The sequence below is a fragment of the Callionymus lyra genome, chromosome 1, assembly GCF_982586985.1.
Source record: "Callionymus lyra chromosome 1, fCalLyr1.hap1.1, whole genome shotgun sequence".
Taxonomy (NCBI): Eukaryota; Metazoa; Chordata; class Actinopteri; order Syngnathiformes; family Callionymidae; genus Callionymus; species Callionymus lyra.
The window spans coordinates 55809244-55824243 of record NC_141818.1 but is presented as its reverse complement, the minus strand read 5'-3'; the positions used below and the strand labels follow the sequence as shown (position 1 = coordinate 55824243).

At 31.6% G+C, this 15000-nt stretch overlaps 1 protein-coding gene across 1 annotated transcript in view; it reads right to left on the bottom strand.

The window, feature by feature from the left end:
- pde4d (phosphodiesterase 4D, cAMP-specific) overlaps positions 1 to 15000 on the bottom strand; it is a 108729-nt gene that overhangs the window by 76928 nt on the left and 16801 nt on the right. The gene's annotated exons all lie outside the window — the stretch shown is intronic.

Here is a 15000-nt window from a genome sequence, read left to right as displayed (position 1 = left end):
TCGTGTTTTTAAATCTTCTAGTGTTTTTGAATCTTCTCGTTTTTTTTAATCTTCTCGTGTTTTTAAATCTTCTAGTGTTTTTGAATCTTCTAGTGTTTTTGAATCTTCTAGTGTTTTTAAATCTTCTAGTGTTTTTGAATCTTCTAGTGTTTTTGAATCTTCTCGTGTTTTTAAATCTTCTAGTGTTTTTAAATCTTCTAGTGTTTTTAAATCTTCTAGTGTTTTTAAATCTTCTAGTGTTTTTGAATCTTCTCGTGTTTTTGAATCTTCTGGTGTTTTTGAATCTTCTGGTGTTTTTAAATCTTCTGGTGTTTTTAAATCTTCTAGTGTTTTTAAATCTTCTAGTGTTTTTGAATCTTCTTGTGTTTTTTAATCTTCTAGTTTTTTAAATCTTCTAGTTTTTTTGAATCTTCTCGTGTTTTTGAATCTTCTCGTGTTTTTGAATCTTCTCGTGTTTTTGAATCTTCTCGTGTTTTTGAATCTTCTAGTGTTTTTGAATCTTCTCGTGTTTTTGAATATTCTCGTGTTTTTAAATCTTCTAGTGTTTTTGAATCTTCTCTTGTTTTTAAATCTTCTAGTTTTTTAAATCTTCTAGTGTTTTTGAATCTTCTCGTGTTTTTGAATCTTCTCGTGTTTTTGAATCTTCTAGTGTTTTTGAATCTTCTCGTGTTTTTGAATCTTCTCGTGTTTTTGAATCTTCTCGTGTTTTTAAATCTTCTAGTGTTTTTAAATCTTCTCGTGTTTTTAAATCTTCTCGTGTTTTTAAATCTTCTAGTGTTTTTAAATCTTCTCGTGTTTTTAAATCTTCTCGTGTTTTTAAATCTTCTCGTGCTTTTAAATCTTCTAGTGTTTTTAAATCTTCTAGTGTTTTTAAATCTTCTAGTGTTTTTGAATCTTCTAGTGTTTTTGAATCTTCTCGTTTTTTTAAATCTTCTCGTGTTTTTGAATCTTCTCGTGTTTTTAAATCTTCTAGTGTTTTTAAATCTTCTAGTGTTTTTAAATCTTCTCGTGTTTTTGAATCTTCTCGTGTTTTTGAATCTTCTCGTGTTTTTGAATCTTCTCGTGTTTTTGAATCTTCTTGTTTTTTAAATCTTCTAGTGTTTTTGAATCTTCTCGTGTTTTTGAATCTTCTCGTGTTTTTGAATCTTCTAGTGTTTTTGAATCTTCTCGTGTTTTTGAATCTTCTCGTGTTTTTAAATCTTCTAGTGTTTTTTAATCTTCTCGTGTTTTTAAATCTTCTAGTGTTTTTGAATCTTCTCGTTTTTTTAAATCTTCTCGTGTTTTTGAATCTTCTCGTGTTTTTGAATCTTCTAGTGTTTTTAAATCTTCTAGTGTTTTTGAATCTTCTCGTGTTTTTGAATCTTCTCGTGTTTTTGAATCTTCTCGTGTTTTTGAATCTTCTCGTGTTTTTGAATCTTCTTGTTTTTTAAATCTTCTAGTGTTTTTGAATCTTCTCGTGTTTTTGAATCTTCTTGTTTTTTAAATCTTCTAGTGTTTTTGAATCTTCTCGTGTTTTTGAATCTTCTAGTGTTTTTGAATCTTCTCGTGTTTTTGAATCTTCTCGTGTTTTTGAATCTTCTCGTGTTTTTGAATCTTCTCGTGTTTTTGAATCTTCTGGTGTTTTTGAATCTTCTGGTGTTTTTGAATCTTCTCGTGTTTTTGAATCTTCTCGTGTTTTTGAATCTTCTCGTGTTTTTAAATATTCTAGTGTTTTTGAATTTTCTCGTGTTTTTAAATCTTCTAGCGTTTTTAAATCTTCTAGCGTTTTTAAATCTTCTAGTGTTTTTAAATCTTCTAGTGTTTTTGAATCTTCTCGTGTTTTTGAATCTTCTCGTTTTTTTAAATCTTCTCGTGTTTTTGAATCTTCTCGTGTTTTTAAATCTTCTAGTGTTTTTAAATCTTCTAGTGTTTTTGAATCTTCTCGTGTTTTTAAATCTTCTAGTGTTTTTGAATCTTCTCGTGTTTTTAAATCTTCTAGTGTTTTTGAATCTTCTCGTGTTTTTGAATCTTCTAGTGTTTTTAAATCCTCTAGTGTTTTTGAATCTTCTCGTGTTTTTAAATCTTCTCGTGTTTTTGAATCTTCTAGTGTTTTTAAATCTTCTAGTGTTTTTGAATCTTCTCGTGTTTTTGAATCTTCTCGTGTTTTTGAATCTTCTTGTTTTTTAAATCTTCTAGTGTTTTTGAATCTTCTCGTGTTTTTGAATCTTCTCGTGTTTTTGAATCTTCTAGTGTTTTTGAATCTTCTCGTGTTTTTGAATCTTCTCGTGTTTTTAAATCTTCTCGTGTTTTTAAATCTTCTAGTGTTTTTAAATCTTCTCATGTTTTTGAATCTTCTCGTGTTTTTAAATCTTCTCGTGTTTTTAAATCTTCTCGTGTTTTTAAATCTTCTAGTGTTTTTGAATTTTCTCGTGTTTTTGAATCTTCTCGTGTTTTTGAATCTTCTCGTGTTTTTGAATCTTCTAGTGTTTTTAAATCTTTTAGTGTTTTTGAATCTTCTCGTGTTTTTGAATCTTCTCGTGTTTTTGAATCTTCTAGTGTTTTTAAATCTTCTCATGTTTTTAAATCTTCTCGCGTTTTTAAATCTTCTAGCGTTTTTAAATCTTCTAGCGTTTTTAAATCTTCTAGTGTTTTTAAATCTTCTCGTGTTTTTGAATCTTCTCGTGTTTTTGAATCTTCTCGTTTTTTTAAATCTTCTCGTGTTTTTAAATCTTCTCGTGTTTTTAAATCTTCGTGTTTTTAAATCTTCTCTTGTTTTTGAATCTTCTCGTGTTTTTAAATCTTCTCGTGTTTTTAAATCTTCTCGTGTTTTTGAATCTTCTCGTGTTTTTAAATCTTCTCGTGTTTTTTAATCTTCTAGTGTTTTTAAATCTTCTAGTGTTTTTGAATCTTCTCGTGTTTTTAAATCTTCTAGTGTTTTTGAATCTTCTCGTGTTTTTGAATCTTCTCGTGTTTTTGAATCTTCTAGTGTTTTTAAATCCTCTAGTTTTTTTGAATCTTCTCGTGTTTTTAAATCTTCTCGTGTTTTTGAATCTTCTCGTGTTTTTAAATCTTCTAGTGTTTTTGAATCTTCTCGTGTTTTTAAATCTTCTCGTGTTTTTAAATCTTCTCGTGTTTTTAAATCTTCGTGTTTTTAAATCTTCTCTTGTTTTTGAATCTTCTCGTGTTTTTAAATCTTCTCGTGTTTTTAAATCTTCTCGTGTTTTTGAATCTTCTCGTGTTTTTAAATCTTCTCGTGTTTTTGAATCTTCTCGTGTTTTTGAATCTTCTCGTGTTTTTGAATCTTCTCGTGTTTTTAAATCTTCTCGTGTTTTTGAATCTTCTCGTGTTTTTGAATCTTCTCGTGTTTTTGAATCTTCTAGTGTTTTTGAATCTTCTGGTGTTTTTGAATCTTCTGGTGTTTTTGAATCTTCTCGTGTTTTTAAATCTTCTAGTGTTTTTAAATCTTCTCGTGTTTTTAAATCTTCTAGTTTTTTAAATCTTCTAGTGTTTTTGAATCTTCTCGTGTTTTTGAATCTTCTCGTGTTTTTGAATCTTCTCGTGTTTTTGAATCTTCTCGTGTTTTTGAATCTTCTCGTGTTTTTGAATCTTCTAGTGTTTTTGAATCTTCTCGTGTTTTTGAATCTTCTCGTGTTTTTGAATCTTCTCGTGTTTTTAAATCTTCTCGTGTTTTTAAATCTTCTCGTGTTTTTAAATCTTCTAGTGTTTTTAAATCTTCTGGTGTTTTTAAATCTTCTCGTGTTTTTGAATCTTCTAGTGTTTTTAAATCTTCTCGTGTTTTTAAATCTTCTCGTGTTTTTAAATCTTCTAGTGTTTTTGAATTTTCTCGTGTTTTTGAATCTTCTCGTGTTTTTGAATCTTCTCGTGTGTTTAAATCTTCTCGTGTTTTTGAATCTTCTAGTGTTTTTAAATCTTCTAGTGTTTTTGAATCTTCTCGTGTTTTTGAATCTTCTAGTGTTTTTGAATCTTCTAGTGTTTTTAAATCTTCTCGTGTTTTTAAATCTTCTCGTGCTTTTAAATCTTCTCGTGTTTTCAAAATCTTCTAGCGTTTTTAAATCTTCTAGTGTTTTTAAATCTTCTAGTGTTTTTAAATCTTCTAGTGTTTTTGAATCTTCTCGTGTTTTTGAATCTTCTAGTGTTTTTAAATCTTCTAGTGTTTTTGAATCTTCTCGTGTTTTTAAATCTTCTAGTGTTTTTGAATCTTCTAGTTTTTTAAATCTTCTCGTGTTTTTGAATCTTCTAGTTTTTTTAAATCTTCTTGTGTTTTTGAATCTTCTCGTGTTTTTAAATCTTCTAGTGTTTTTAAATCTTCTAGTGTTTTTGAATCTTCTCGTGTTTTTAAATCTTCTAGTGTTTTTGAATCTTCTCGTGTTATTAAATCTTCTAGTGTTTTTGAATCTTCTCGTGTTTTTAAATCTTCTAGTGTTTTTAAATCTTCTAGTGTTTTTGAATCTTCTCGTGTTTTTAAATCTTCTAGTGTTTTTAAATCTTCTAGTGTTTTTAAATCTTCTAGTGTTTTTGAATCTTCTCGTGTTTTTAAATCTTCTAGTGTTTTTGAATCTTCTCGTGTTTTTAAATCTTCTAGTGTTTTTGAATCTTCTCTTGTTTTTAAATCTTCTAGTGTTTTTAAATCTTCTAGTGTTTTTAAATCTTCGTGTTTTTAAATCTTCTCGTGTTTTTGAATCTTCTCGTGTTTTTAAATCTTCTCGTGTTTTTGAATCTTCTAGTGTTTTTGAATCTTCTAGCGTTTTTAAATCTTCTCGTGTTTTTAAATCTTCTAGCGTTTTTAAATCTTCTAGTGTTTTTAAATCTTCTAGTGTTTTTAAATCTTCTAGTGTTTTTGAATCTTCTCGTGTTTTTGAATCTTCTACTGTTTTTAAATCTTCTAGTGTTTTTGAATCTTCTACTGTTTTTGAATCTTCTCGTGTTTTTAAATCTTCTAGTGTTTTTGAATCTTCTCGTGTTTTTAAATCTTCTAGTGTTTTTGAATCTTCTCTTGTTTTTAAATCTTCTAGTGTTTTTAAATCTTCTAGTGTTTTTAAATCTTCTCGTGTTTTTAAATCTTCGTGTTTTTAAATCTTCTCTTGTTTTTGAATCTTCTCGTGTTTTTAAATCTTCTAGTGTTTTTGAATCTTCTCTTGTTTTTAAATCTTCTAGTGTTTTTAAATCTTCTAGTGTTTTTAAATCTTCTCGTGTTTTTAAATCTTCGTGTTTTTAAATCTTCTCGTGTTTTTGAATCTTCTCGTGTTTTTAAATCTTCTCGTGTTTTTGAATCTTCTAGTGTTTTTGAATCTTCTCGTGCTTTTAAATCTTCTCGTGTTTTTAAATCTTCTAGCGTTTTTAAATCTTCTCGTGTTTTTAAATCTTCTAGCGTTTTTAAATCTTCTAGTGTTTTTAAATCTTCTAGTGTTTTTAAATCTTCTAGTGTTTTTGAATCTTCTCGTGTTTTTGAATCTTCTACTGTTTTTAAATCTTCTAGTGTTTTTGAATCTTCTACTGTTTTTAAATCTTCTAGTGTTTTTGAATCTTCTCGTGTTTTTGAATCTTCTAGTGTTTTTGAATCTTCTCGTGTTTTTGAATCTTCTCGTGTTTTTGAATCTTCTCGTGTTTTTAAATCTTCTAGTGTTTTTTTCAGTTGAAACTACAGGTGAAACTACAGATGAAACTACAGATGAAATTACAGGTGAAATTACAGGTGAAACTACAGTTTAACTACAGATGAAACTACAGGTGAAACTACAGTTTAACTACAGATGAAACTACAGCTTAACTACAGATTAAACTACAGATGAAACTACAGTTTAACTACAGATGAAACTACAGATGAAACTACAGGTGAAACTACAGGTGAAACTACAGTTTAACTACAGATGAAACTACAGATGAAACTACAGATGAAACTACAGATGAAACTACAGATGAAACTACAGGTGAAACTACAGTTTAACTACAGATGAAACTACAGTTTAACTACAGATGAAACTACAGGTGAAACTACAGATGAAACTACAGGTGAAACTACAGTTTAACTACAGATGAAACTACAGATGAAACTACAGGTGAAACTACAGATGAAACTACAGATGAAACTACAGTTTAACTACAGATGAAACTAAAGATGAAACTACAGATGAAACTACAGGTGAAACTACAGTTTAACTACAGATGAAACTACAGATGAAACTACAGGTGAAACTACAGGTGAAACTACAGATGAAACTACAGATGAAACTACAGTTTAACTACAGATGAAACTACAGATGAAACTACAGGTGAAACTACAGGTGAAACTACAGATGAAACTACAGTTTAACTACAGTTTAACTACAGATAAAACTACAGATGAAACTACAGATGAAACTACAGATGAAACTACAGATGAGACTACAGATTAAACTACAGATGAAACTACAGATGAAACTACAGATGAAACTACAGATAAAACAACAGATGAAACTACAGATGAAACTACAAGTGAAACTACAGCTTAACTACAGATGAAACTACAGTTTAACTACAGATGAAACTACAGATGAAACTACAAGTGAAACTACAGCTTAACTACAGATGAAACTACAGTTTAACTACAGATGAAACTACAGATGAAACTACAGATGAAACTACAGATGAAACTACAGATGAAACTACAGATGAAACTACAGATGAAACTACAGATGAAACTACAGCTTAACTACAGATGAAACTACAGATGAAACTACAGATGAAACTACAGATGAAACTACAGCAGATGAAACTACAGCTTAACTACAGATGAAACTACAGCTTAACTACAGATGAAACTACAGGTGAAACTACAGGTGAAACTACAGGTGAAACTACAGATGAAACTACAGTTTAACTACAGTTTAACTACAGATGAAACGACAGGATAAACTACAGTTTAACTACAGATGAAACTACAGATGAAACTACAGATGAAACTACAGATGAAACTACAGATGAAACTACAGATGAAACTACAGTTTAACAGATGAAACTACAGATGAAACTACAGATGAAACTACAGATGAAACTACAGATGAAACTACAGATGAAACTACAGATGAAACTACAGATGAAACTACAGATGAAACTACAGATGAAACTACAGATGAAACTACAGTTTAACTACAGATGAAACTACAGATGAAACTACAGTTTAACTACAGATGAAACTACAGCTTAACTACAGATGAAACTACAGGTGAAACTACAGGTGAAACTACAGGTGAAACTTCAGTTTAACTACAGATGAAACTACAGATGAAACTACAGATAAACTACAGATGAAATTACAGATGAAACTACAGATGAAACTACAGATGAAACTACAGTTTAACTACAGATGAAACTACAGATAAAACTACATATAAAACTACAGATGAAACTACAGATGAAACTACAGTTTAACTACAGCTAAAACTACAGATGAAACTACAGATGAAACTACAGATGAAACTACAGATGAAACTACAGGTGAAACTACAGGTGAAACTACAGGTGAAACTACAGATGAAACTACAGATGAAACTACAGGTGAAACTACAGATGAAACTACAGATGAAACTACAGGTGAAACTACAGGTGAAACTACAGGTGAAACTACAGATGAAACTACAGGTGAAACTACAGATGAAACTACAGGTGAAACTACAGATGAAACTACAGATGAAACTACAGATGAAACTACAGTTTAACTACAGATGAAACTACAGCTTAACTACAGATGAAACTACAGATGAAACTACAGGTGAAACTACAGGTGAAACTTCAGTTTAACTACAGATGAAACTACAGATGAAACTACAGATAAACTACAGATGAAATTACAGATGAAACTACAGATGAAACTACAGATGAAACTACAGTTTAACTACAGATGAAACTACAGATAAAACTACATATAAAACTACAGGTGAAACTACAGATGAAACTACAGATGAAGCTACAAATAAAACTACAGATAAAACAACAGATGAGACTACAGATGAAACTACAAATAAAACTACAGATAAAACAACAGATGAAACTACAGGTGAAACTACAGGTGAAACTACAGATGAAACTACAGATGAAACTACAGATGAAACTACAGATGAAACTACAGATGAAACTACAGGTGAAACTACAGATGAAACTACAGATGAAACTACAAATAAAACAACAGATGAGACTACAGATGAAACTACAAATAAAACTACAGATAAAAAAACAGATGAAACTACAGGTGAAACTACAGATGAAACTACAGATGAAACTACAGATGAAACTACAGATGAAACTACAGCTTAACTACAGATGAAACTACAGGTGAAACTACAGGTGAAACTACAGGTGAAACTACAGATGAAACTACAGTTTAACTACAGTTTAACTACAGATGAAACGACAGGATAAACTACAGTTTAACTACAGATGAAACTACAGATGAAACTACAGATGAAACTACAGATGAAACTACAGATGAAACTACAGATGAAACTACAGATGAAACTACAGTTTAACAGATGAAACTACAGATGAAACTACAGATGAAACTACAGATGAAACTACAGATGAAACTACAGATGAAACTACAGATGAAACTACAGATGAAACTACAGATGAAACTACAGTTTAACTACAGATGAAACTACAGATGAAACTACAGTTTAACTACAGATGAAACTACAGCTTAACTACAGATGAAACTACAGGTGAAACTACAGGTGAAACTACAGGTGAAACTTCAGTTTAACTACAGATGAAACTACAGATGAAACTACAGATAAACTACAGATGAAATTACAGATGAAACTACAGATGAAACTACAGATGAAACTACAGTTTAACTACAGATGAAACTACAGATAAAACTACATATAAAACTACAGATGAAACTACAGATGAAACTACAGGTGAAACTACAGGTGAAACTACAGGTGAAACTACAGATGAAACTACAGATGAAACTACAGGTGAAACTACAGATGAAACTACAGATGAAACTACAGGTGAAACTACAGGTGAAACTACAGGTGAAACTACAGATGAAACTACAGGTGAAACTACAAATGAAACTACAGGTGAAACTACAGATGAAACTACAGATGAAACTACAGATGAAACTACAGGTGAAACTACAGATGAAACTACAGGTGAAACTACAGGTGAAACTACAGATGAAACTACAGATGAAACTACAGTTTAACTACAGATGAAACTACAGCTTAACTACAGATGAAACTACAGATGAAACTACAGGTGAAACTACAGGTGAAACTTCAGTTTAACTACAGATGAAACTACAGATGAAACTACAGATAAACTACAGATGAAATTACAGATGAAACTACAGATGAAACTACAGATGAAACTACAGTTTAACTACAGATGAAACTACAGATAAAACTACATATAAAACTACAGGTGAAACTACAGATGAAACTACAGATGAAGCTACAAATAAAACTACAGATAAAACAACAGATGAGACTACAGATGAAACTACAAATAAAACTACAGATAAAACAACAGATGAAACTACAGGTGAAACTACAGGTGAAACTACAGATGAAACTACAGATGAAACTACAGATGAAACTACAGATGAAACTACAGATGAAACTACAGGTGAAACTACAGATGAAACTACAGATGAAACTACAAATAAAACAACAGATGAGACTACAGATGAAACTACAAATAAAACTACAGATAAAAAAACAGATGAAACTACAGGTGAAACTACAGATGAAACTACAGATGAAACTACAGATGAAACTACAGATGAAACTACAGATGAGACTACAGATGAAACTACAGCTTAACTACAGATGAAACTACAGATGAAACTACAGATGAAACTACAGCTTAACTACAGATGAAACTACAGATGAAACTACAGTTTAACTACAGATGAAACTACAGTTTAACTACAGCTGAAACTACATTTTTTACCACATTCTTCTCCACACACTAGAAAACAGGCATACATGAAACTGCTCTAAACTGGTTTGAATCTTAATGTAATGTAAACATCAACAACCTCTCATCGACACAAGCAGAGGTCAGCTATGGTGTCCCACAAGGTTCTGTTCTTGGTCCTATTCACAATCTTCAGTGGGTACAGAAAGTAATCAGAGCCCTTTAGATTTTTCACTCTTTGTGTCAGTCTGACCCTCAGTGTGACCCTCAGTCTGACCCTCGGTCTGACCCTCAGTGTGACCCTCAGTCTGACCCTCAGTCTGACCCTCAGTCTGACCCTCGGTCTGACCCTCGGTCTGACCCTCAGTCTGACCCTCAGTCTGACCCTCAGTCTGACCCTCAGTGTGACCCTCAGTCTGACCTTCAGTTGATAGGAATCATTTCATGTTGAAACCATTGATCAGTTGAACACGAACACGTGAAGATGTTCTTCATCAACAAACAGCAGAAACAACAAGTTTGATTCAAGTTCGACTCATCGTTCATGAACGACCTCGTCATGTCACTAATGGAGCATCAAACCGTCGCATCCGGCTTCGTCCCAGAGGCTCCTAGAAAATCCACTTTGTGTTAATAAGCAAATGGATTTATTAATGGAACAAATCTGAGGCTGAACATGAAACATTGTGAGCCACAGAAACATCTTCATGAGCGTCTGATGCTGAATGTTGTGAATCATGGTTTTCATGTCAGTAACAAATCAAGCAATAATCATGGTTTTCATGTCAGTAACAAATCAAGCAACAATCATGGTTTTCATGTCAGTAACAAATCAAGCAATAATCATGGTTTTCATGTCAGTAACAAATCAAGCAATAATCATGGTTTTCATGTCAGTAACAAATCAAGCAACAATCATGGTTTTCATGTCAGTAACAAATCAAGCAACAATCATGGTTTTCATGTCAGTAACAAATCAAGCAATAATCATGGTTTTCATGTCAGTAACAAATCAAGCAATAATCATGGTTTTCATGTCAGTAACAAATCAAGCAACAATCATGGTTTTCATGTCAGTAACAAATCAAGCAATAATCATGGTTTTCATGTCAGTAACAAATCAAGCAATAATCATGGTTTTCATGTCAGTAACAAATCAAGCAACAATCATGGTTTTCATGTCAGTAACAAATCAAGCAATAATCATGGTTTTCATGTCAGTAACAAATCAAGCAATAATCATGGTTTTCATGTCAGTAACAAATCAAGCAACAATCATGGTTTTCATGTCAGTAACAAATCAAGCAATAATCATGGTTTTCATGTCAGTAACAAATCAAGTAATAATCATGGTTTTCATGTCAGTAACAAATCAAGTAATAATCATGGTTTTCATGTCAGTAACAAATCAAGCAACAATCATGGTTTTCATGTCAGTAACAAATCAAGTAACAATCATGGTTTTCATGTCAGTAACAAATCAAGCAACAATCATGGTTTTCATGTCAGTAACAAATCAAGCAACAATCATGGTTTTCATGTCAGTAACAAATCAAGTAACAATCATGGTTTTCATGTCAGTAACAAATCAAGCAACAATCATGGTTTTCATGTCAGTAACAAATCAAGCAATAATCATGGTTTTCATGTCAGTAACAAATCAAGCAATAATCATGGTTTTCATGTCAGTAACAAATCAAGCAATAATCATGGTTTTCATGTCAGTAACAAATCAAGCAACAATCATGGTTTTCATGTCAGTAACAAATCAAGCAACAATCATGGTTTTCATGTCAGTAACAAATCAAGTAACAATCATGGTTTTCATGTCAGTAACAAATCAAGCAACAATCATGGTTTTCATGTCGGTAACAAATCAAGCAACAATCATGGTTTTCATGTCAGTAACAAATCAAGCAATAATCATGGTTTTCATGTCGGTAACAAATCAAGCAACAATCATGGTTTTCATGTCAGTAACAAATCAAGCAACAATCATGGTTTTCATGTCAGTAACAAATCAAGCAATAATCATGGTTTTCATGTCAGTAACAAATCAAGTAACAATCATGGTTTTCATGTCAGTAACAAATCAAGCAATAATCATGGTTTTCATGTCAGTAACAAATCAAGCAATAATCATGGTTTTCATGTCAGTAACAAATCAAGTAATAATCATGGTTTTCATGTCAGTAACAAATCAAGCAATAATCATGGTTTTCATGTCAGTAACAAATCAAGCAATAATCATGGTTTTCATGTCAGTAACAAATCAAGCAATAATCATGGTTTTCATGTCAGTAACAAATCAAGCAATAATCATGGTTTTCATGTCAGTAACAAATCAAGCAATAATCATGGTTTTCATGTCAGTAACAAATCAAGCAACAATCATGGTTTTCATGTCAGTAACAAATCAAGCAACAATCATGGTTTTCATGTCAGTAACAAATCAAGCAATAATCATGGTTTTCATGTCAGTAACAAATCAAGCAATAATCATGGTTTTCATGTCAGTAACAAATCAAGCAACAATCATGGTTTTCATGTCAGTAACAAATCAAGCAATAATCATGGTTTTCATGTCAGTAACAAATCAAGCAATAATCATGGTTTTCACGTCAGTAACAAATCAAGCAATAATCATGGTTTTCATGTCAGTAACAAATCAAGCAATAATCATGGTTTTCATGTCAGTAACAAATCAAGCAATAATCATGGTTTTCATGTCAGTAACAAATCAAGCAATAGTCATGGTTTTCATGTCAGTAACAAATCAAGCAATAGTCATGGTTTTCACGTCAGTAACAAATCAAGCAATAATCATGGTTTTCATGTCAGTAACAAATCAAGCAATAGTCATGGTTTTCATGTCAGTAACAAATCAAGCAATAATCATGGTTTTCATGTCAGTAACAAATCAAGCAATAATCATGGTTTTCATGTCGGTAACAAATCAAGCAATAATCATGGTTTTCATGTCAGTAACAAATCAAGCAATAATCATGGTTTTCATGTCGGTAACAAATCAAGCAATAATCATGGTTTTCATGTCAGTAACAAATCAAGCAATAATCATGGTTTTCATGTCAGTAACAAATCAAGCAATAATCATGGTTTTCATGTCAGTAACAAATCAAGTAATAATCATGGTTTTCATGTCAGTAACAAATCAAGCAATAATCATGGTTTTCATGTCAGTAACAAATCAAGCAATAATCATGGTTTTCATGTCAGTAACAAATCAAGCAATAATCATGGTTTTCATGTCAGTAACAAATCAAGTAATAATCATGGTTTTCATGTCAGTAACAAATCAAGCAATAATCATGGTTTTCATGTCAGTAACAAATCAAGCAATAGTCATGGTTTTCATGTCAGTAACAAATCAAGCAATAATCATGGTTTTCATGTCAGTAACAAATCAAGTAATAATCATGGTTTTCATGTCAGTAACAAATCAAGCAATAATCATGGTTTTCATGTCAGTAACAAATCAAGCAATAATCATGGTTTTCACGTCAGTAACAAATCAAGCAATAGTCATGGTTTTCATGTCAGTAACAAATCAAGCAATAATCATGGTTTTCATGTCAGTAACAAATCAAGCAATAATCATGGTTTTCATGTCGGTAACAAATCAAGCAATAATCATGGTTTTCATGTCAGTAACAAATCAAGCAATAATCATGGTTTTCATGTCAGTAACAAATCAAGCAATAATCATGGTTTTCATGTCAGTAACAAATCAAGTAATAATCATGGTTTTCATGTCAGTAACAAATCAAGCAATAATCATGGTTTTCATGTCAGTAACAAATCAAGCAATAATCATGGTTTTCATGTCAGTAACAAATCAAGCAATAGTCATGGTTTTCATGTCAGTAACAAATCAAGCAATAATCATGGTTTTCATGTCAGTAACAAATCAAGCAATAATCATGGTTTTCATGTCAGTAACAAATCAAGCAATAATCATGGTTTTCATGTCAGTAACAAATCAAGCAATAATCATGGTTTTCATGTCAGTAACAAATCAAGCAATAATCATGGTTTTCATGTCAGTAACAAATCAAGCAATAATCATGGTTTTCATGTCAGTAACAAATCAAGCAACAATCATGGTTTTCATGTCAGTAACAAATCAAGCAATAATCATGGTTTTCATGTCAGTAACAAATCAAGCAATAATCATGGTTTTCATGTCAGTAACAAATCAAGCAATAATCATGGTTTTCATGTCAGTAACAAATCAAGCAATAATCATGGTTTTCATGTCGGTAACAAATCAAGTAATAATCATGGTTTTCATGTCAGTAACAAATCAAGCAACAATCATGGTTTCAACTGATCTTCTCTTCAGGTCTGACAGCTGTGGACGGAGACATGTGACTAACAAGGCAGAACGAGCCGAGCACAGAGTGATGAGTTTTCATCAGGATCTGATCAACGTCTCACTGATGAATCTCAAGTGTTTTCTTATTAAACTGGTGTCACTCACCTGCTCAGGTGTGACTTCAGGTGAGATCCAGATGTTCCTTGACAAAGATCTCAATGGTGTTGTGATAGTGTAGTAACAAGTATATATGTGTAGTATTGTCCAGTACTTGACTCTGGTGTTGTGATAGTGTAGTAACAAGTATATATGTGTAGTATTGTGCAGTACTTGACTCTGGTGTTGTGATAGTGTAGTAACAAGTATATATGTGTAGTATTGTCCAGTACTTGACTCTGGTGTTGTGATAGTGTAGTAACAAGTATATATGTGTAGTTTTGTCCAGTACTTGACTATGGTGTTGTGATAGTGTAGTAACAAGTATATATGTGTAGTAATGTCCAGTACTTGACTCTGGTGTTGTGATAGTGTAGTAACAAGTATATATGTGTAGTATTGTGCAGTACTTGACTCTGGTGTTGTGATAGTGTAGTAACAAGTATATATGTGTAGTATTGTCCAGTACTTGACTCTGGTGTTGTGATAGTGTAGTAACAAGTATATATGTGTAGTATTGTCCAGTACTAGACTCTGGTGTTGTGATAGTGTAGTAACAAGTATATATGTGTAGTATTGTCCAGTACTTGACTCTGGTGTTGTAA